Source organism: Cnephaeus nilssonii (genome assembly GCF_951640355.1).
Source record: "Cnephaeus nilssonii genome assembly, chromosome: 1".
NCBI classification, from domain to species: domain Eukaryota; kingdom Metazoa; phylum Chordata; class Mammalia; order Chiroptera; family Vespertilionidae; genus Cnephaeus; species Cnephaeus nilssonii.
This window is the reverse complement of record NC_137072.1, coordinates 29,691,662-29,702,655: the sequence shown is the minus strand read 5'-3', so window position 1 is coordinate 29,702,655 and position 10,994 is coordinate 29,691,662. Positions and strand designations below refer to the sequence as shown.

The following is a 10,994-nucleotide window of genomic DNA, read 5'->3' as shown; positions in this document are numbered from 1 at the left end:
AACCACCACAGACCCCTTGCCCAGGCTGCCCCACACCCCAAGGGAACCCCCACCCTGATCCTGGACACACATCAGGGCAAACCACCCGGCCCCCACCCATGCACCAGGCCTCTTTCTATACTAATTAAAAATTAATATGCTAATTAGCCTGGGAGACCCTCTAGGAGACCTTCCAGACAAAGCTATGGTGTCAGGGCCAAGGTAGAGATGGTTAGAAGCCAAGAGGAGAAGGAAGTTGTGGGTGATGAGGCTGGTGGGGGGCGGGGCCTTTGAGGGTGAGAAGACCAGCACGGGGGCAGGTTGTGGGCAAGCAGGCCATCAGTCGGGGTCAGTTGGAGATAATCAGGAAAGTGGGGGAGCCCTTTGGAGTGAGCAGGCCAGCAGGGGGCAGGGAAGGTGGGGGTGAGCAGGCCAGCAGAGGGTGGGGGGGCATCGGGGGTGAGCAGTTTGGCAGAGGAGGCAGTTGGGGGCAAGCACACTGGCATGGAGGACAGTTGTGGGTGACCAGGCTGGCAGCGGGGCAGTTGGGGGCAAGCAGGCCAGCAGGCAGAGTAGTTAGGGGCAATCAGGCAGGCAGGCAAGTGAGCAGTTAGGAGTCAGCACTACCGCATTGCGAGAGGGATGTCCAACTGCTGGTTTCGGCCCAATCTCTGTAAACCAGCAGTAGGACATTCTTTGAGGGGTCCAAGATTGGAGAGGGTTCAGGCCAGGTTGAGGAACTTCGCCTCCCCCCATGCACGAATTTCATGCACTGGGCCACTAGTTCCTAATAAGTCTAACAAGGTCTGAGAGTGAATCAACATTTAAACAATGAGAGGAGATATTTGCCAAGAAACTATTCAGCTAAGAATGAGCTTCCCTCAAGTACATCTGAAAATCTACAGAGCACCTTCAAAGTGCAGAATATGTCATCTCTCTTCACAGTGCCATTGACAATTTTCGTCCCAATGGCTTTCCCAATCTCTTCTTCATTTAGGTACATATAAGCCAGATCAATAAGTTGATAGCCTACATCAACTGCTCTGTCGATGTCATCTTCCACCTTACTCTTGGCAACCTAGAAGAGCATTAAAAATAAAGGTCCACATATTCAGGAGCAAATGACCAATCCCATAAGCAGAGTTAGTCCACAGAACCTCTTCCTTTTCTGAGATCTAGGAGCTAGAGGTGAGGAAGCTATCTGTTGACTTATAACATGTGATAAATGTTTAACAACTGATTAAAGAAGAGTCTTGATTTGTAGTATTTGCCAATTTTTATGATGGAAATACTCCCCCCCCCCCCCCCCACGCCATGGCTAATTTCAAGCTACCAATATGGGGAAAAGATGCTCACAATTAAATCTTTTGAGCCCGGAGGCCTCTGGAAGGGGACACAAAGTCAGTGTGAGTTTGGCCATTAGTGGAAATGCTCATAGCTGCCAGCCAGACTCCAAAGAGGGAGCCCAACTTTTTTGTACGTTTGTTTTTCTTTCCCTGGGATACTCTACTTGAGTTTTTGTTCAAGCAGTCAACACAATAGACTTTGAAAAAAAGAAGAGCAATTAATTAACATAAGAAGTTTACTGTATTATTTGGAATATATGTCATCAGTGTGGTTACTAAATTCTGACAGTCTCACACAACAGAAATAGGCTCCATCATTTGCTATGCAATGATAGGAAAGAAGATAACTCTCCATTGGGCTTTTTGTTTTGTTGGACAACATAGTACTGATAAACTATAAATGATACTGCTTTATGTTATAAAAATATAAGCTTTTTCAGTCATTATATTTATAGGCTTTCTCTGCTTAGTCAAAGTTAGGCTTAGTAAGTGATTAAAGGCAATTTTATTACAGCAGCATGTACTTCTTTTATTCTAAAAGAATAAAATGCATAAAGAGAAACAGCATTTATTTTTGTTTGTAAATCTATGGAATTGTGTTGTTTTGCTGATAGACCCAAATGGCTCTCTGGCATCTACATTTGTTTTACACATGATCCCCTCACTTTAATTTATTTTCTCTTAAGGGGCTCATTTGGATCGAGCTATGGAATGTTGCCCATTGTCTAATAAGCAATGAGAGAAAGATCTGTGGTTACATTTAAACTTGTGCTGGTCTAAGTTGACGACCCTATCTGCTGCCCTTCTGCGTCAGAAGCAACAGTCAGGCACGTGTCTCTCCAGCAGCATTTTCCTAAATGTGTTCATACAGGCTTCATTGTACACCTTGAAGACTTTCTCAATGGCATTGACATAGGCAGCTGTTCTCAGGTCCAATCCCAGGTTATATTTCATGGCTGTGCCCATGAGTTCCCTGGCTCTAGAGTTCCATGGTGTAGACTGAGCCAAAGTGTACAATGTCTTTCTCAGATGCCCCTGATATCCTGTCTTGGAACTCAGATGTGGGCACAACAGGAATAGTTTCACCATGCCTTCTGAAGTTCCTTTCCAAAGTCTCCTGAACCAACATGAGCAAGTGGTAGTTAGAAACCCTTTCATATATGAAGGTCAAATGGCCATAACTGACATGATTTCATTTCTTTAGCCATTCAAAGTAAGATACAGTATGCCCCGCCCACCCCACTCCCGCCTACCCCAGCATTCAGGTAGAGATCTGGAATAACCATGATGTTCTTATCCAGGGAAGTCTTATTCGCTTCTAGCGTTGTTGGCCCATTGGCACCTTCAGCGATGATATTGGCTTAGATTCTGGGTACCTGGACTTGGTCAGCTGCTTCTCACTGGCTGCAGGGATCAGTATGTCACAGTTGGCCTCTAAGATGCTCCCTTCATAAAGCTCTGCCTTGGGGAAATCCACGATTGATCCATGCTGCAATTTGAAGTCTTCCAGTTCCTTTGGGTCAATACCATGTGGATTCCATAGACTCCCATCAGATTCACCATCACCAACACATTTTGCACCAAAGCCATGCAAATACCTCACAGAGTGAAGGCCCACATTACCAAATCCCTGAACAACAAATGTTTTCTCTCCAAACCCTGGTGTCATTCCTAAAATGCTCATGTAAGAAGCTTCATTGATGACGTATTTGATTCCATGGAAAACTCCCTGGCCAGTAGCAGAGATCCATCCCTGGACTGAAGGGCTTGCCAGTCACACAGTCATGGGCATTAATATCCTAGTGCCCGATGGTGCTAGCACAGGTGTCTGCAATCCAGGACATCTCTCGCTCCCCCTGCTCATGTCTGGGGCAGGCACACCAATGTCTGGACCAATAAAGCCCTTCTTGGCAGTTCCAGGGTAAACCTCCTTATGATCTTTCCCAACTCGTTATCAGTATATTTCTTGGGGTTGATCATAACACCAGCTTTGGCACCACAAAATGGCACATGAGCCACTGCACACTGATATGTCACCAGAGAAGCCAAAGCTTTCACTTCATCTTCACTCACATCAGTGCTGGAACGAATACCTCCCTCCCAGGCAGGGAGTGCGGGGCAGGCGGTGCTGGACCTGGTAGCCCTGGATGACCTCCCAGGAGCCTTCGAGGCACCAGATGGGGAAGAACAGGCGCAGCACATGGTTGCAGGACTTGATGATCCGCAGGATTCCGCGCATCCACTTCTGCTTCTGCTCCTCGCTCTCCTGGGTCTTAAGGTCCTGCACCAGCTTGTCCTCCATGATGCTGGCGCGCGGTGGAACAGCTCTCCACCATCCTGAGAAGTTGGGTTGTCCTAGTGGTAAGCTGCTGCCTGGCTGTGGTGTCACCGGGATGGTGCCGCGAGCCCAGGCTGCAGGCCAGGCCAGCCCCGCAGCACAGCTGAGTCAGCTGCAGCAGAGCCCAGGGCTGCGGCCTGATGCCTCGCCCAGGCAGTGGGACAGGGCGGGGGCGGAATAGAAGTTCTCTGGGAGGCTGGGGACCATGGGAGGAAGGGGTAGCCTTGCAAGGGCTGCCCTGTTAAGCCACAGCTTCCTGCCCTCAGGAGCGGTCCCCTCCCTGGACACTCACTGCCTACCCAGGAGCAAGGTCTTCGGGCTTCTGCCAACCTTTCCTGTGAATGGCAGGGCTGGGGCCCTGGCCTTCCTGGAGCCTTGCCTCCTCCTCCTCCTCCTCCATGGTCTCCCAGGCCTCCCTGGCGATGGCCCATGCATTCCAGGCTGCAGGACCACAGATTTTTATTTGTTTCCCCTGTGCTAATAGTTATATTCAGTATTGAAAGCTTTTTAGGAAATTTTGACAGTATTTTTGTACAAAACATATTTTTGTTGAAAAAATACTTGTTAACTTATTCTATTTTAATTTGCCCAATTCTATAAAAAGTTAAGAAATAAAGAAAAGAAAAGAACATGACAAGTCTCACTGCATGGCCCAAGTGGCTGTGCAAGCCCAGTGGGGACCAAGCCCATTGCCGGGCATGCGCACTTCAGTCTTGTCCTGGACCGTTGCTGCGCATGCGCCCTGCTGCCAGCATTCTGGGAGGAGAAGGAAGGAGCGGTGGCCGTTTTCCTCCATCACACCCTTTCTTGTTTGTGGAGACTGAACTGGTAGGTCCAGGGAGTAGCCCTCCCAGGACTTTAGTTAACATGGGAGACGGGGAGGAGGATCCCCGGGCTCTTAGGGGCGGGGGGCGGGTTCTGTGGCCTCCTGGGGGGAAGGTGCTGAGGTCAGTGCCTTTCTCCTCTCAGGCATCAAGGCCGCCAGGGCCCTGGAAGTCCCTGCGTGACCTGGACGAGGAGGGTGGTGGGCCCATGAGGACAGGGGTCAGTATAGAGTCCTGGGGGTATTATTTCCGGTGTCTGGGTCCTGTGGGCACCAGGCACAGGAACACAGACTCCAGAGTCGTCCTTGGGGCCCTGGGCAGGGGGTGGGGCGGCGGTAAAGGAAGGGCCTACCAACAGGAAGGTGGAGGGACTGCACCTGCTGAGGGACTGCACCTGCGTCCTGGGGTTTGCAGTGCCAAGCAGAGAGCCCAGGGAGAGGCGGGCACAGCCCTGTATCGCCACTGGCCAGCTGAGCCTCCAGTGCCCACCCGCACAGGCAGCTTGCAGAGCCTGGAGCCTGTGGGTGTGATCCAGCTGAACTCTACTTAAGGGGAAGTGGGCCTCGTCACAGGGAGGGCGGCAGAAGCAACAGTCTGGCAAGTGACTCTCCAGCAGCATTTTCCTAAATGTCTTCATACAGGGGGTCCAGCTGTGAGAGCAAACGTCGCCTTTGTCACAGGCTTGAGGGGATGACCTTGCCAGCTGGGTGTTGACATAATGTCTTTGCAGGCCCATGTACTTGGTATAACCAGAAAGCCCGTGCACTTAATTTTAAAGTACTTTCATATTGAAAAAAAAAAAAAAAACACAACAAAAACAAATCTATTAGCCATGAATGTGGTATAGCTATTCTTTTAAGTACATTATCCTGAACCAAAGTGCACTACTTTCAGTGTGAAATGAGTTGGTGTGTAAGAGCAAGATCCTTTTGGAAAAAATACCAGGAGAAGATGAAGCATTTCTCCAGCCAGTTGAACCCATGGTTTTGTGTCCTCCAGTATTTTGTGTTGTCTATTACCAAACATTTATTTTTCTGAAAGTTCTGTTTAAAGAAAATAAAGTGGGAAAAGCTTCCATTCTAGTAAGGAGAAAGGAGCATTGATCCAGGATAATTCCATAGGAATGTTTCATTGTTTTAGGAGGATTCCATTCTGTAGTTGCCCGTAGAAATACCCCTTTTACTCCTTTCTCCTGCCTTTTTAAAAAATTTAAATTCTTTATTGTTGAAAGTATTACATGTCTCCTTTCTCCCATATTAACCCCTCCCTGGCCACTCCTGCCCCCCTACTGTCTATGTCCATTGGTTATGCTTATATGCATGCATTCAAGTCCTTTAATTGATTTCTTACCCTCTCTCCTTCCCTTTCCCGCTCCCCTTCCTTCCCTCCAATGCTAGTTCGTCTGTTTATGCTTCTGTGTCTCTGGACCTACTTTTGTTCATTAGTTTACACTGTTCATTATATTCCACAAATTAATGAGATCCGGTGATATTTATCTTTCTCTGACTGGCTTATTTCACTTAGCATAATGCTCTCCAGTTCCATCCATGCTATTGCAAATGTTAAGAATTCCTTCTTTTTATAGCAGCATAGTATTCCATTGTGTAGACTTACCACAGGTTTTTAATCCACTCATCTGCTGATGGACACTTAGGCTGTTTCCAAAGCTTAGCTATTGTAAATTGTGCTTCTGTGAACATAGGGGTGCATATATCCTTTCTGATTGGTGTTTCCAGTTTCTGGGATATATTCTTAGAAGTGTGATTACAGGATCAAATGGGAGTTCCATTTTTAATTTTTTGAGAAAACTCCATACTGTTTTCCACAGTGGCTGCACCAGTCTGCAATCCCACCAGCCATGTATGAGGGTTCTCTTTCCTCCACATCCTCACCAACACTTGTCGTTTGTTGATTTGTTGATGATATCCATCCTGGCAGGTGTGAGATTGTACCTCATTGTTGTTTTGATTTGCATCTCTTGGATGATTAGTGATTTTGCGCATGTTTTCATATGCCTCTTGGCCTTCTGTATGTCCACTCTCGATAAATATCTTTTATGTCCTTTGCTCATTTTTTGATTGGATGTTTATCTTTCTTTTGTTAAATTGTATGATTTCTCTGTAAATTTTGTAGATCAAACGCTTATCGGAAATATCATTGGCGAGATGTTCTCCCGTGCAGTGGGCTTTCTTGTTTTGTTGATGGTTTCTTTTGCTCTGCAGAAGCTTTTTATTTTGATGTAGTCCCATATGTTTATTTTCTGCTCAATTTCCATTGTCTTAGGAATTGTATCTGTAAACATATTTCGAGGAGATATGTTTGCTATTTTGCTGTCTATGGATTCATGTAGGATTTTTATGACTTCCAATCTTACAAGTCTTTTATGCATTTTGAGTTTGTTTTTGTGTATGCTGTAAGTTGGTGGTATAGTTTCATTTTTTTGCACGTATCTGTCCAATTTTCCCAACTCCATTTATTGAAGAGACTGTTTTGACTCCATTGTATGCTCTTGCCTTCTTTGTCAAATTTTAATTGAGCATAATGGCCCGGGTCAATTTCTGGGTTCTCTGTTCGGTTCCTTTGGTCTCTATGTCTGTTCTTGAGCCAGTACCAGGCAGGTTTTAGAAGAGTGGCTTTGTAATATAACTTGGTATTGGGTATTGTCATCCCTCTAACTTTGTTCGTTCTCAGGATTGCTGTGGCTATTCCGGGGTCCTTTTTTTATTCCATATAAATTTTTGGAGTGTTTGTTCTAGGTCTGTGAAATATGCTGTTGTTATTTTTTATGTATTTTTATTGATTTGAGAGAGGAAGGGTAAGGGAGGGAGAGATAGAAACATCAATGATGAGAGAGAATCATTGATTGGCTGATTCCTGCATGCTTCCTACTGAGGATTGAGCCCACAACTGAAGCATTTGCCCTTGACCAGAATCAAACCTGGGGCCCTTCAGTCTGCATGTTGATGCTCTATCCACTGAGCCAAACCAGTTAGGGCTGCCATTGGTGATTTAATGGGGATTGCGTTGAATCTATAGATTGCTTTGTAAAGTATGGGCATTTTAATGATGTTGATTCTACCAATCCATGAACAGGGTATATTCTATCACTTGTTTATATCTTCTTCTATCTCTTTTTTCAATGTCCTGTAGTTTTCTGAATACAGGTCTTTCACCTTCTTAGTTAAGCGTATTCCTAGGAATCTTAATTTTTTGTTGTTACCATGGTAAAGTGATTTTTGTTTTTAGTGTCTCTTTCTGTGAGTTTATTATTGGTATATAAAAATGCCATATTTTTCTGGGTATTAATTTTGAATCCTGCTATGTTACCCAATTTATTTATTAAATCTAATAGTTTTTTGGTGCAGTCTTCAGAGTTTTATTATATGCAATATCATTTCATCTCTGAATGAAAGTTTTACTTTTTCTTTTACAATTTGGATGCCATTCATTTCTACTTTTTGTCTGATTCCTATGGCTAGCACTTTCTGAGTGGTGAAAGTGGGCATCCCTGTCTTCTTCCTGTTCTTAGAGGTAATGGCACAGTCTTTTAAATGAATAAGGTAATAACAATATCCTTCATATAAATCTTTCATCAAATGTTGAAGAAAAGAAGGAACAGAAATGGAGTAAATGGTAAGTGTCAGGAAACATGAATGATGGTGCTCATGATAACATTGACAGTGATGGATTGAGTCAGCAAAGTAACAATGAACAAACTGATAACCAGCAACCAAATGATAAAATTAATGAAAACACAGTCTTCTTAATGAATAAGGTAATAGCAAAGCTAAATGATAAAGCCAAATGATATAAGTAATGAAAACACAGTCTTTTTAATGTATAAGGTAGTCACAACATCCTTAATATCAAACTTTCATCAAAGTTTGAAGAAAAGAAGGAACAGAAAAGTAGTAAGAGGGAAGTGTCAGGAAATATGTATGACGTGGCTGATGATGACACTGACAGTGTTGGTGTGAGACAGAAAAGCAACAGTGAGCAAAGTGATAAGCACCAGTTTCCTATTGTGGAGAATGACGATTATGATAAGTAAGCCTATAGCAGTATTTAACAGTAGGTAATTATTCTTTTCCTATAAAACAAATCCAAGTTGAGCTAATATTCATGATTAACAAATTTTATATTTATACTAGAGTGAAACTTGCTTTGTAATCAGAAAATGCAAATCAACAAACAACAAGATATCATTTTTTTGAACTTATAATGATAATTATTGTATTTAAAAAATAAAACCAGAATTTTCCCATTGGAGGAAAAGGCATTCTCATGCACTACTGTAGATGAAATTGGCACATCTTTTTCAAAGGGTAATTGAGCTTCTTTCCGAATATCAGGCCTAAATGGGCAGTCGGACATCCCTCTCACAATCTCGGATTGCTGGTACCCAACCACTTGTCTGCTGGCCTGCCAGATTGCCCCTAACTGCTTCTGCCTGCCAACCTGATCGACGCCTAACTGCTCCCCTGCTGGCCCGATTGCCCCTAGCTGCCATGTAGGAAGCAGTTATAGAGTTAAGCCTCGGACTGACCTGCTGGCTAAGTCGCAAACAAGTCCTAACTTGGAGGGCACAGTCCTCTAAGCATAATTAAGCTTGATCTTGTGACTACTCCCTAGATCTTTCCTGGGTAGCTAGTGGGCTGTGGGAGGGGCAGCAAGTGCTGCCAAAACAAGTGAAACTTACAACAAAATTGTAGATTACCTTGTTTGTCCCTGATTATAAATAAAGCACCAGCTTTGCAGTCTGGATCTGTTCTGTGGCCTCAGCAAGGCACAGAAAGATCCACCCAGCTCCCAGGTTTATGAATCTATTTCTGCGTCTTGTTTTTTTTATTTCTAATATTTCTCAATCCCTGGCAGCCTCCATTTAGAATCGGTTCATTCATCTCTCTTTCTGCGCGGGACGCGGAAAAGGGAGATCCCCGCTGCATCAGGCCCCCACACTGCCCTCTTCTGCTAGCCTGATTACCCCTAACTGCCCTCCCCTGCAGGCCTGGTTGCCCCTAACTGTCCTCTCCTGAAGGCCTATTCCCCCTCTATTGCCCTCCCCTGCAGGCCTTGTCCCTCCCAACTGTCCTCTCATGCAGACCTGATCACTCCCAACTGCATTTCCCTGAAGACCAGGGTTCCCCCCCAGTTGTCCTCCATTGCACGCCTGATCGCCCCCAACTGCCCTCCCCTGCAGGTCTGATTGCCCACAACTGCCCTCACCTGCTGGCCATCTTGGGGCGGCCATCTTTGACCACATGGGGATGACCATCTTGTGTGTTTGAGTGATTGTCAATTTGCATATTACCTCATTATTATATAGAATAACAGTTCATTTCATGTTGATCACAGCTTTGATTGTGTTTAAGTGCAGATTAACCTTACAAAAAGAAAAAGAGACAAAAAAGCTGATCTGTTATATAAAAAAATATGGCGCACTTAAGGAAAAAAGAAGGGCAGTCCACGAAAGCAATTGAAATGGACCCCAAAGTTGAAAGCACCATAGGAACTCAAGTCATGGCCCTTAAGACTGCAAGAGGGGATAAGGTAAATTTATCTTTTGTAAAATGTCTTATATCTAACAGAATTTTGTCAATAATTGTATCCCTTTGATTTAATGTACATTATTACATTTAAAACAAGCCCAACATGGTATCTCATTCAAAATATGAACTGTGATATTTAGGACTAAAATGATTCATTTATTACTATCCTAGGCATGTAGTAGATGCTCTGTATAAATTTTCTAAATGAAGAAATGGACAATAAATTGAGTTTAACCATTCACAACAATGTTAATTTTGGCTTTTAAAAATGTTAACATACAGGCTAAATTGCCTTGAGACTGTGATGGAATTACTTGAATGTTCATAAACATTTTTTATTTCACAATAATGCATTTTTGCTCTATGACAAATCTAGCTATCACTTAAGTTAAAATTTGAGTTTTTCATGAAAACAAAATATCCTTATGCTTAAAAAGGCTATTTCTTTTTAACAGTTTTTGAAGGAGCTGTTCTTCAGCTTTGAACTTTTCGTTAATGGTCTGAGATTAAAAAAAAAAACACTAAATGAAATGTGTGCCTAGATTGTTGAAGGCTTTTAATATTTTCGATATAAATTGATGTGTTTTCCATGATCTCAAAGGTATTGCTACCAACAACAGATGCTCCAGATTTTGGCAATTATTACATTTCCTTGATATATTAATAGAGAGGTTAGTTTTAATTTCCACTGGTGGTAAGGAGGAAAAGAAGAGCCAGTTCTGGGGTAATATGTTACATGGCATTCTTCCTTTGAGAAAATAACAATTTGTTCGTAGTAGTATCTCATTTTAACACAAGAGATTTTGAAGAGAATGCTATGCTGTATACTTAGTGACAATTTATTGTTACTTTATTGCTAGTAAAGTAATTCAGTGCATTTCTACCCATTTCACACTTATTACAGTAAACATTGTGAACAAGAAAGAAAGTTATTGCAGAAACATAGTCTCATGATTTT

General features: G+C 43.5%; 1 pseudogene across 1 annotated transcript; it reads right to left on the bottom strand.

Moving 5' to 3' along the window:
- Positions 1-835: 835 nt before the first annotated feature.
- Positions 836-4,063, bottom strand: LOC307102662 (glutamate dehydrogenase 1, mitochondrial-like; annotated as a pseudogene). Its single transcript has 3 exons — positions 3,994-4,063; positions 2,157-3,662; positions 836-1,057 (listed from the first exon to the last, which is right to left on the bottom strand). The product of its transcript is annotated as a glutamate dehydrogenase 1, mitochondrial-like (transcript).
- Between the last annotated feature and the right edge of the window lie 6,931 nt (positions 4,064-10,994).